Raw genomic sequence first — 13,360 nt, forward strand, 5'->3', positions numbered from 1 at the left:
TTAGTTGTAATTGGATGATCATATCGAAGATCTTGTGTGACTTAATATTGCTAAGATCAAGGGTAGAGAATAAGCTAGGATCAACATCAAACATAGGATTTAGGGTTTTAATTTCTATTACTTCTCTTGTAAACTGATATTTCAAAGGTTAATTACAATATCTCAATTCGATTTCGAATTGAGGGTAAACGTACCCATAGTGAGGATAATTGGAGAATTTCTTGAATAAGTCTTGGTGCTCTCTCTCTCTCTCTCTCATATATATATATATATATATATATATATATATATATATATATATATATATATATATAATATATATATATATATATATATATATATATATATATATATATATATATATATATATATATATATATATATATATATATATATATATATATATATATATTATATATATATATATATATATATATATATATATATATATATATATATATATATATATATATATATATATATATATATATATATATATATATATATATATATATATATATATATATCACACACACACACACATTTTCTCTCTCTCAATTTTCATTTTAGAATTTAATCACACTTAGTGTGTAATTTGAATTATTGGAAATTCAGGTTATGTAGGAGTGTTTAAAATGGTTTGTGTAAAATCATTGCAATTGATTTGTTGTAACTTCAACACAAAGAGAACCAAGCTTGGTGTATTGCACACCAAGTGTTCGATAAAATTACTGCACACTAAGTGTTCGACAAAATTCCTTTGTCAAGTTTATTTTTACCTCTCATTGGAAATCATTTATCTTAAGTGTGGTTTATATTCAAACAAACTATATTTAACTTGTTGATTGGATTTCCTCATCTTTAGCATGTTTTATATTACGGTTTATACGCATATTTGATCATACCAATAACGGTTCGGATAGACGGGAGACTATCAAAATTCGTTTCCGCATGCCATAGAAAAATATTTTTCAAAGCATAATTTTTATAAGAAAAATTTATTTGGCGATTTATTCAACCCCCCCCCCCCCCCCCTCTAGATCATTGCCCTCTTCTAACAAGTGGTATCACGCGCATCAGTTTATCTTGTGCTTCAATTTTACTTATTAGATTATGGCTTCCGAACCAAAGGGAGTATAATAAAGCATCGATTTTCAATGGCAAAAACTATTGTTATTGGAAGGATTGTATGTGTATTCATATCAACTCTATTGATATGAATGTATGGAAGGCCATAAAAAATGGTCCATTCTAAATAACTATGACCAATGTGGAAGGTGTTACCATGCCTAAACCGGAAGCACAATGGAATACGGAAGATGAGAAAAAATGGTCTTGTGATTGGAGGGCAAGGAATATTCTAAACTTTGTTTTATGAGTTAATGAATATTATCGTGTCTCTCGTTGCGAAACCACTAAAGTTATGTAGGGTTCATTACAAGTTGTCCATAAGGGTATAAATAAGGTCGAACAAGCTATAACCAACACTTTAAATCAAGAGTTTGAACTCTTTCACATGAAGCATGGTTAAACCATTGCCGATATGTAAAAGAGAGTCGCTCATCTTATAAACCATTTGAATACACTTGGTAAGTCAATTTCTAATGATATTGCTACTAACAAAGTGTTGAGATGTCTAAATAGGGAATGTAACCTAAGGTCACTGCCATCAAGGAAGCCAACAATTTATTGACTTTGGATATTACAACTTTGTTTGAAAATCTTGAAGATCATGAGCAAGATCTCATTAGCTTGGAGAGGCATGAGGAGAATGTTAAGAAAGAAAAGAATAAAAAAAAGAGGTAGAAAAGAAGTACATCGCTCTTTTGGCTTCTAGTTCCAATTCCTCGACAAAATAGCATGATAAAAGTGGATCTTGTAATAATGAGAAGTTGGACGATGAGAAAATGGTGTTGTTTCTTAAACAATATCATAACTACATTAAGAGAAACAGAGCAAAGCACTCTAACAACAATCTCATCAACTTTAGAAGACAAGTTGACTCCTTGAAACATGATGAGAATAAGAGAGGAAAATCAAAGAGTTCATGTTCTAATTATGGTAAACTCGGACTCTACAAGCCGATTTATCCATAATTTAAGAATGATAAAGATAAGGGCAAATACAAGAAGTCTATAAAGACTAGAAGAGCATACATAGTTTGGGAAAGTGATAATGAATCCTCGAGTGAAAGCAGCTCAAGTGAAAGTGACGAAGAAGCAAATTTTTTTCTCATGGCCTATCATCATAAAAATAAAAATGTAAGCCATTCTAAATATGAACTTCATGATGGAATGCCTTATTCTGAGTTAAAAGTTGATTTTGAAAGTCTATATGGTGAAGCAATAGATTCCTTTAAAAAGTTAGCTTCAAACAAAAGAATATTTTCATATTATGAAGCTATAATTTTAGAAACTGGAAAATAATTGGAAGCTCTTAAGCAAACCATGTTAGATGTTCAAAAAGATAAGATTGGGGATGAGAAACCCTATTGGTTTGGTTGTGAAACTTGTCACACTTGGAAAAAGGAGGTTAATACTCTAAAATACAAATCAGATAAGGTATTAGAACCAAAGGTCACATTCGTTATTAATCTTGCTAAATTCAAAAGATCTTTAAATGTTCCATACAAGAAGTACAATTATGTGGAAAAGCAAACTAATAGCGAAAGTCACGTTTATCGTCATTTGACTTGTCATTATTGTTGTAAGAAAGGCTATATTATTGCCAAATATAAATTTAGGAGATTTTTTGTTCCTAAAGTTTTAAATGGTTCCCCAAATGCAAGAATAGTTCCACTCACTCCTAATGACCCAATGAAAATTGGGTACCTATCACTCTTGTTTGATTATTGTAGGTTGAATGTCTTGGCTCCACTGAGAGAATGTGGTTTCTTGATAGTGGTTCCTCAAGGCATATGACGGATAATATTTTTCTATTCATTGACTTCAAGCCAAATAAGAAAGGATTTGTGACCTATGAAGATAACAATAAGGGTGCAATACTTGGTAAAGGTATTGTAGGTAATCCCTTTTCTACTAATATCTCTAACGCAATACTTGTTGAAGGTCTTAAATATAATCTGCTTAACATTAGTCAACTATGTGACAAAGGCTATAAAATTACTTTTATAAATAGTTGTTACATAATTGAAAACAATGATAATAAAGATTACTCATATAAAGGTTTGAGGGTTGACAACATCTATATGCTTGACTTGAACGATGTATCATTAACAAGAACTGGGTGTTTAATAACCATGAGTGAATACTCTTGGTTATGGCATAAAAGCTTATATCATGCTAATTTCGATCTACTCAATAAAGTGGTCTCAAAATATTTAGTCATTGGTCTACCAAAAATCAATCTTTCAAAAGATCACATATGCGATGCTTGGCAAATGGCAAAGCAAACAAGGGTCTCATTTTAATGCAAATTTATTGTTTCAACTTCTAGACCCCCTAAGCTTATCCATATGGATATTTTTGGTCCTTGTAGGACAAAAAACCTACGTGGAAATTGTAACACCCCAATAAAAATAAATAATTATTTAATTTAAGCTAATATTATATTTATTAACTTAATTAAGTAATTGGAATTATTGGATTATTATTATTATTATTATTGGGATAATAATATAAATTGGAAAATATATAAGTGTGAAATAAGGAAAAGGAATCCCATTTGGTAAAAAAGAGTTTTACGTGAAACAGAGAAGCGGCTGAAAAGTGGAAAGTGGAGAAAGGGCAAAGAGGAAGAGCAAGGGCAAAGGTTGGAGAAGGGAAAAGCTTGGAGCTTAAAGATTTGCCGGATTAATCAGGTAAGGGGGGTTTATCGTCGTTTAATGGGTATTATGGGTTAACATGTAATGGGTAGTGATAAACCGTTGATTTGACCCTAATTGGGATGTTGAATGCTGAGAAATTGTGTTGGATAAGTTGTGTTAAAGTTGTACTTAAATCTGTATTTGGGTGTATTGTGATTTTCCGAACGTATCGCTTCTTACGGAATTGGAATCGGAGGTCCGGAAGTCCTCCAACGGCGGAAAATGCGGAGAATTCTGCATTCTGCTTCGTGTTAGCGCAGGAACAGCTTGCTGTCTTGCGCTAACCGGTTAACCCAGGGTGTTAACCGGTTAACACTGTTGTGTTTTGTGAAAATTGTTGTTCTGTCTGCGTTAACCGGTTAACCCAGGGCGTTAACCGGGTAACACTGTTGTAGTTGGCCAGAAAGCGTGTTTTGTCCTGCGTTAACCGGTTAACCCAGGGCGTTAACCGGTTAACACTGTTGGAAATTGGAAAAATTGATATTTTAATGTTGTGAACATAATTGGTGATTGGCCTATTATAGTTAATTGTGATGAGTAATTTTGTTGGGTTTATGTTATGAAGTGTTGATACAAGTATGAATGAGTTGTGAAGTTGTTTCCGTGTACGAACAGTTGTTGAAAATACTGAGTTGTAGGCTTGGTGAGCCAAAGTTGATTTTAAGTTGATTATGTTGAAAACATTGTTGTGTTGCTATTATTATTATGTTGTCGGAATTTTAAAGTCGCGTATGCCATATACATTCATATGCATTAAGTCGGAGCTTTGCTCACACCACGTTGGCCTGGATTGGCAAATTGTAAGTTGAAAGTTGAAGGCTTATGCCTTGATGCCCAATAAAATGGCAATGATTTTAAGTTGGGAGTTTTACTCCGATTGGTACCACATGCATGACGAGTCGAGTCTCATTTGAGTTGCATTGTTGTTGGTATTGAGTATGATTTGAGATTATATATGTGTTTGCGTTGGTATTGAGTATGATAATTGAGTTGATGTGCCGTTACTGAATGCGTGATATGATTAGGGTGATTAATGTGTGAATTTACTTAGCATTACATGATGATTTATAATGCTTATTATATCGATTGAGGAACTCACCCTTACAATTATTTCTCAGGTAACGAGCAGTGATTGAGTAGAAGCTAGTGCTTGGAGTCTAGTGTAGTCTCCGTAGTGGGTCATGCTCTGATAGATGTAACATCGGGACGGGATGTTTTAATTGTTTTATTGTTGGTTGTTGAACCATTTTACATGTAATATGTTATATGTTTTGAATGGTTGGTTTGATTTCTATCCGCTGCGAATTATGCAAAAATGTTATTTTGATTAAATAAAGAGCATGACAGTTATTATGATGTGAAGTAGTTGTGTGACACCCTTGATTGCATATTTACTCTGATTGATATGTTGTTATTTTAATTATATATTCGGGGTATTTTAGAAGGGTGTTACATTAGTGGTATCAGAGCAGGTTGGTCTGTCCGGCCAGTTGTCGTGTCGTTACTGTCTAACAATTGTGTATTGTTACTAATCTAACTTTAAGTTGTGTTGTAATGATAAGTTGAAATGGCTGGAAGGAATGACGCTGCAATGGCTGCCGCAATGCAAGCGATGGCACAAGCTGTGCAGAACTTGCCAAATGCTGGTGGAGATGCTGGATCACGTAGCTTGGCGACTTTTCAAAGAGAGAATCCGCCGGTGTTTAAAGGGAAGCATGATCCAGATGCAGCCTTAGGATGGTTGAAAGAGATCGAGAGAATCTTCCGTGTTATGGATTGCACTCCAGCTCAGAAGGTTCGGTATGGTACTCACATGCTAGCAGTCGAAGCTGATGACTGGTAGCTAGAGACTCACGAGAGGTTGACCGTGGCAGGCGAAGTCATTACTTGGGATGTATTCCGTAGGGAATTCATGAGGAAGTATTATCCGGAAGATGTCCGTGGTAAGAAAGAAATTGAGTTCCTTGAACTGAAGCAAGGAAACATGTCTGTCACTGATTATGCTGCAAAATTTGTGGAGTTGTCCAAATTTTATCCTCATTACACTGGTGCTGGTGCTGAATTTTCAAAGTGCATCAAGTTTGAAAACGGACTGCGCTCTGAAATTAAGAAGGCTGTTGGGTATCAGAAGATACGCATTTTTACTGAATTGGTTGATAGCTGCAGGATATTTGAAGAAGACAATAATGCTCATTACAAGATTGTCAGTGACCGCAGGGGCAAGCAACATCAAAACCGTGGCAAGCCGTATGATGCCCCAGTGGGAAAGGGGAAACAAGGAGCTGCTCCGACTCAGAGGACTAGTAGGGGAGGTGATCCTGCTGGTATAGTTTGCTTCAAGTGTGGTCAGGCTGGTCATAAGAGTAATGTATGCACTGCTGAAGTAAAGAGGTGTTTTCGCTGTGGTAAGACTGGCCATGCAATAGCTGATTGCAAGCACAAGGAAATGATTTGTTTTAATTGTGGTGAAGAAGGGCATATTGGAAGTCAGTGTCAGAAGCCAAAGAAATCTCAAACTGGAAAGGTGTTCGCACTGACCGGAACTCAAACCTCCAGTGAGGACAGACTTATCCGAGGTACATGTTTCATAAATAGTACTCCTTTAATTACTATTATTGATACCGGTGCTACACACTGTTTTATTTCTGCTAACTGTGCTCGAAGACTGGGTTTAAAATTGTCCGCTTTGGATGGTGAATTGATTGTTGAGACTCCAGCTAAGGGATCAATAACTACTTCCTTGGTATGTTTAAAATGTCCTTTGTCGATCTTCAATAGAGATTTCTATGTTGATTTAGTATGTTTGCCGTTGGATGGGATGGATGTAATTCTTGGTATGAACTGGTTAGAGTATAATTATGTTCATATAAATTGTCATCATAAGTCGGTAAGGTTTTCCACTCCTGAAGAGGAAGGAGTTGACTTATTACCTTTCAGAGAATTGCGAAAATTGATGAAAGAGGGGGCTCAGATGTTTTCTTTGATGGCGACGTTGTCGGTTGAGAGTAAAGCTAAGATTGAGGAACTGTTAGTGGTGAAAGAATTCCCTGAAGTTTTTCCTGATGAAATTCCTAGTGTGCCGCCAGAGAGGGAAGTTAAATTTACTATTGATCTGGTACCTGGTACTAGGCCTGTTTCGATGGCACCGTATAGAATGTCGGCATCCGAATTGTGTGAATTAAAGAAGCAATTGGAAGACTTACTTGAGAAGAAGTTTATAAGACCAAGTGTGTCACCGTGGGGAGCTCCAGTGTTGCTAGTAAAGAAGAAAGATGGTAGTATGAGGCTTTGTATTGATTATAGACAATTGAATAAGGTAACGATCAAGAATAAGTATCCACTACCGAGAATAGATGATTTGATGGATCAATTAGTGGGTGCTTGTGTGTTCAGTAAAATTGATTTGAGATCGGGCTATCATCAGATCAAGGTGAAAGATGAAGACATCCAGAAGACAGCGTTCAGAACTTGGTATGGACATTATGAGTATTCTGTGATGCCTTTCGGTGTTACTAATGCGCCGGGAGTATTTATGGAATACATGAATCGTATTTTCCATACTTATCTGGATCATTTTGTGGTAGTATTTATTGATGATATTTTGATTTACTCTAAGTCCGAAGAAGAGCACAAGGAACATTTGGGATTAGTGTTGGAGGTTTTGAAAGATAAGAAACTTTATGCGAAGCTGTCCAAGTGTGAGTTTTGGTTAAGAGAAGTCAGTTTTCTCGGCCATGTAATTTCAGGAAAAGGTATTGCTGTAGATCCTTCCAAGGTCGAAGCTGTTTTGCAATGGGAGACCCCTAAGTCGGCTACCGAAATTAGAAGCTTTTTGGGATTAGCTGGATATTATAGAAGGTTTATTGAAGGATTCTCTAAGTTAGCACTTCCGTTAACTAAATTAACTGGTAAAGGTAAAGCTTTCGTGTGGGATGTTCAGTGCGAAGAAAGTTTTAATGAATTAAAAAGGAGGTTGACGTCGGCGCCGGTTTTGACTTTGCCAAATCCGGAGGAACCGTTTACAATCTACTGTGATGCGTCATTGATGGGTTTAGGAGGTGTGCTCATGCAAAATAATAAAGTAATTGCGTATGCGTCGCGACAGTTAAGAATTCATGAAAAGAACTATCCTACGCATGATCTTGAACTTGCTGCTGTGGTGTTTGTGCTAAAAATCTGGAGGCATTACCTTTATGGTTCCAGATTTGAAGTTTTCAGCGATCATAAAAGTTTAAAGTATCTATTTGATCAGAAAGAGCTGAACATGAGACAACGTAGGTGGTTAGAATTGCTTAAGGATTATGATTTCGGTTTGAATTATCATCCAGGAAAAGCAAATGTTGTGGCCGATGCTTTAAGTAGAAAGACCTTGCATGTGTCAGCTATGATGATTAAGGAGTTGGAATTAATTGAGCAATTTCGTGATGTGAGTTTGGTTTGCGAAGTAACCCCACAGAGTGTAATGCTAGGAATGCTAAAGATTAATAATGATTTTATGGATAGTATCCGAGAGGCACAGAAATTGGATGTGAAATTAGTAGATATCCTTAATCGTTGTGGTCAATAAGAGAAGAGTGACTTTAAGATTGATGCGAGAGGTGTGTTGAAATTAGGGGAAAGAATTTGTATTCCTGATGACGCGATTTTGAAAAGAAGCATTCTAGAAGAGGGTCATAGAAGCAGTTTGAGTATTCATCCAGGAGCTACTAAAATGTATCAGGATTTAAAGAAAATATTTTGGTGGCCCGGAATGAAAGAAGATGTGGCTCGTTTTGTGTATGCGTGCTTAACTTGTCAGAAGTCAAAGATTGAGCATCAGAAGCCGTCTGGGCTAATGCAACCGTTGGCTATTCCAGAGTGGAAGTGGGATAGTATCAGTATGGATTTTGTTTCTGGTTTACCGAGGACAAGTAAGAGTTTTGAAGCTATTTGGGTGATTGTTGATAGATTGACGAAATCGGCTCATTTCATTCTGATTAGAATGGATTATCCGTTAGAGAGATTAGCTGAGTTGTATATTGAGAAGATTGTAAGTTTGCATGGTATTCCGTCGAGTATTGTTTCGGACAGAGATCCTAGATTTACATCGAAGTTCTGGGAAAGTTTGCAGAGGGCTTTGGGAACTAAGCTGAGATTGAGTTCTGCATATCATCCGCAGACTGATGGTCAGACTGAGAGGACGATTCAGTCATTAGAGGATCTTTTGAGAGCTTGTGTTTTGGAGAAGGGAGGCACTTGGGATTGTTATTTACCTTTGATTGAGTTTACCTACAACAATAGTTTTCATTCGAGCATTGGTATGGCGCCGTTTGAAGCTTTGTATGGTAGAAGACGTCGGACACCGTTATGTTGGTATGAGGCCGGTGAGAGTGCTGTGGTTGGACCGGAGATTGTTCAACAAACTACGAAAAAGATTAAGATGATTCAGGAGAAGATGAGAATTGCGCAGAGTCGTCAGAAGAGTTATCATGATAAGAGGAGGAAGTCACTTGAGTTCCAAGAGGGAGATCATGTGTTTCTTCGTGTTACTCCGATAACTGGGGTTGGTCGAGCTTTGAAGTCGAAGAAGTTGACACCTCGATTTATTGGTCCTTATCAGATTCTAGAGAGGATAGGAGAGGTAGCCTATCGTATCGCTTTACCGCCGTCACTTGCGAATTTGCATGAAGTTTTCCATGTGTCTCAGTTGAGAAGGTACATTCCTGATCCGTCGCATGTAGTCCAAGTGGATGATGTACAGGTGAGAGATAACCTGACTGTTGAAACATCACCTATGAGGATCGAGGATCGAGAGTTGAAGCAGTTGCGGGGTAAAGAGATTGCCTTGGTAAAGGTAGTTTGGGGAGGACCAGCAGGTGGCAATGTGACTTGGGAATTTGAGAGTCAGATGAAGGAGTCTTATCCTGAGTTATTCGCTTGAGGTATGTTTTCGAGAACGAAAACTCTTTTAGTAGGGGAGAGTTGTAACACCCCAATAAAAATAAATAATTATTTAATTTAAGCTAATATTATATTTATTAACTTAATTAAGTAATTGGAATTATTGGATTATTATTATTATTATTATTGGGATAATAATATAAATTGGAAAATATATAAGTGTGAAATAAGGAAAAGGAATCCCATTTGGTAAAAAAGAGTTTTACGTGAAACAGAGAAGCGGCTGAAAAGTGGAAAGTGAAGAAAGGGCAAAGAGGAAGAGCAAGGGCAAAGGTTGGAGAAGGGAAAAGCTTAGAGCTCAAAGATTTGCCGGATTAATCAGGTAAGGGGGGTTTATCGTCGTTTAATGGGTATTATGGGTTAACATGTAATGGATAGTGATAAACCGTTGATTTGACCCTAATTGGGATGTTGAATGCTGAGAAATTGTGTTGGATAAGTTGTGTTAAAGTTGTACTTAAATCTGTATTTGGGTGTATTGTGATTTTCCGAACGTATCGCTTCTTACGGAATTGGAATCGGAGGTCCGGAAGTCCTCCAACGGCGGAAAATGCGGAGAATTCTGCATTCTGCTTCGTGTTAGCGCAGGAACAGCTTGCTGTCTTGCGTTAACCGGTTAACCCAGGGTGTTAACCGGTTAACACTGTTGTGTTTTGTGAAAATTGTTGTTCTGTCTGCGTTAACCGGTTAACCCAGGGCGTTAACCGGGTAACACTGTTGTAGTTGGTCAGAAAGCGTGTTTTGTCCTGCGTTAACCGGTTAACACTGTTGGAAATTGGAAAAATTGATATTTTAATGTTGTGAACATAATTGGTGATTGGCCTATTATAGTTAATTGTGATGAGTAATTTTGTTGGGTTTATGTTATGAAGTGTTGATACAAGTATGAATGAGTTGTGAAGTTGTTTCCGTGTACGAACAGTTGTTGAAAATACTGAGTTGTAGGCTTGGTGAGCCAAAGTTGATTTTAAGTTGATTATGTTGAAAACATTGTTGTGTTGCTATTATTATTATGTTGTCGGAATTTTAAAGTCGCGTATGCCATATACATTCATATTCATTAAGTCGAAGCTTTGCTCACACCACGTTGGCCTGGATTGGCAAATTGTAAGTTGAAAGTTGAAGGCTTATGCCTTGATGCCCAATAAAATGGCAATGATTTTAAGTTGGGAGTTTTACTCCGATTGGTACCACATGCATGACGAGTCGAGTCTCATTTGAGTTGCATTGTTGTTGGTATTGAGTATGATTTGAGATTATATATGTGTTTGCGTTGGTATTGAGTATGATAATTGAGTTGATGTGCCGTTACTGAATGCGTGATATGATTAGGGTGATTAATGTGTGAATTTACTTAGCATTACATGATGATTTATAATGCTTATTATATCGATTGAGGAACTCACCCTTACAATTATTTCTCAGGTAACGAGCAGTGATTGAGTAGAAGCTAGTGTTTGGAGTCTAGTGTAGTCTCCGTAGTGGGTCATGCTCTGATAGATGTAACATCGGGACGGGATGTTTTAATTGTTTTATTGTTGGTTGTTGAACCATTTTACATGTAATATGTTATATGTTTTGAATGGTTGGTTTGATTTCTATCCGCTGCGAATTATGCAAAAATGTTATTTTGATTAAATAAAGAGCATGACAGTTATTATGATGTGAAGTAGTTGTGTCACACCCTTGATTGCATATTTACTCTGATTGATATGTTGTTATTTTAATTATATATTCGGGGTATTTTAGAAGGGTGTTACAGAAATTATTATGGTTTTGTTGTAGTAGACGATTACTCTAGATTTTGTTGAACCATCTTTTTGCGTAGTAAAGATGAGACCTTTTCGGCTTTTACTTATTTTGAAAATTTATCCCAAAAAAAATTAAGCTCAAACATAGTTGATATTCGAAGTGATCATAGAGGTGAATTTGAAAACCACCTCTTTAAAGATGATTGTGATAAACATGGCATTAAACATAATTTTTCCGCTCCTATAACTCCACAAAAAATGGTGTTGTGGGATACAAAAACAAAATTTTAGAGGAGTTGGCAAAAACTATGATTAATGAGGATAGTCTACCAAAATATTTTTGGTCCGATGTTATTAGCACGACGTGTTATGTTTTAAATAGGATACTTATACATCCTATTTTGAACAAAACACCTTATGAACTTTTAAAAGGTAGAAAGCCCAATTTATCACATCTTCGTGTCTTCGAATGCAAATGTTTTATCTTAAATAATGGTAAGGATAATCTTTGAAAGTTTGATGCAAAAGTTGATAAAGGTATCTTCCTTGGATACTCTCAATCAAGTAAATCTTATAGAGTATACAACAAGAGATTACTTATTGCTGAAGAGTTGATTCATGTCACATTTGATGAATCTTGTTCGAGAAATGTTGCAAAAGGTATTTCTTTTCATGATACATGTGTATCTTCAGAAGACATACTCAATCACACTGAAAAGAGAATTGATCAACCTGAAGCGGTGAAGCTTTGGGAGGATGAAGATGACAATCTTGAAAAGGAGAAGAATGTGAGCTCAACCAAAGTGAACAATCTTCCTTGGGCTTTGAGGTATTCCAAGGACCATCAAATGGATAACATTCTTGTGGATATCACCAAAGGTGTGACCACACACTCTAAGCTAGGTAATTTTTGTTATCACTTTGCATTTGCTTCACAAGTTGAACCTAAAAACGCAAAAGATACCTTGATTGATGAGCATTGGTATCGCGCACAAAAATACAGAGTCGTCACCGAATTTTATTTATTCCAAAGGAAAGGGAAAAATAGAGATAAAACCCCAAATGAGAATGGTTACATAACCAAGAGCGGGTTCGGAAGTCGGTTATGTAAGGGGGAGGTATTAGCACCCCTCACATCCACGATACTCCATGGGAACCACTTGCTTGTATCAATGTGTATGAGTGTTGTTTATCTATATGTTACTTGCTATCGGGAAATGAGATGAATAAAGTAAGACGAGGGAAAAATAAGTTCTAAATTAGTGTGCTCACCAAGGATTTGGGCCCTTATGCCTACGTATCCTCATATGTGTAATGAGGAAATCATAGCTCCGTAGTTCAGCTCACAAAAGGAGTATGTGTTTAGTTGTTTTTACTGAACAATGTTGATATTCATGTGATACTGTTCACTTGCTTGTATACATTGTTATGGGAGCGGAAAGTATTTGCTTATTTGCGGTAAAATGGATGTGCTTGGATCACACTCTAGCAGTTAAACATTACTTGCTCACACATGGAGGCTTAAGCGTCGTTCACGGTAGAACAGAAGTAATGTAACACCCCGATAATAATAAAATAATTATTTGAATTGAGTTAATAATTTATTTATTAATTTAATTAAATAATTGGAAATTTTATTATTATTATTATTGGATTATTATTTTGGAAAATATATAAGTTGGACTTAAGGAAATATCCCATTTGGTAAGAAAAGGTTTTACGTGAAACAGAGAACGATCGTGAAAGAATAGGAAAAGGGCAAAGAGACAGAGCGAGGGCTGAAGGTTGAAGAAGGAAGGGCTTGAGCTTAGAGATTCGCCGGATTAACTCAGGTAAGGGGGGT

The sequence above is a fragment of the Lathyrus oleraceus genome, chromosome 6 (genome assembly GCF_024323335.1).
Source record: "Lathyrus oleraceus cultivar Zhongwan6 chromosome 6, CAAS_Psat_ZW6_1.0, whole genome shotgun sequence".
Taxonomy (NCBI): Eukaryota; Viridiplantae; Streptophyta; class Magnoliopsida; order Fabales; family Fabaceae; genus Lathyrus; species Lathyrus oleraceus.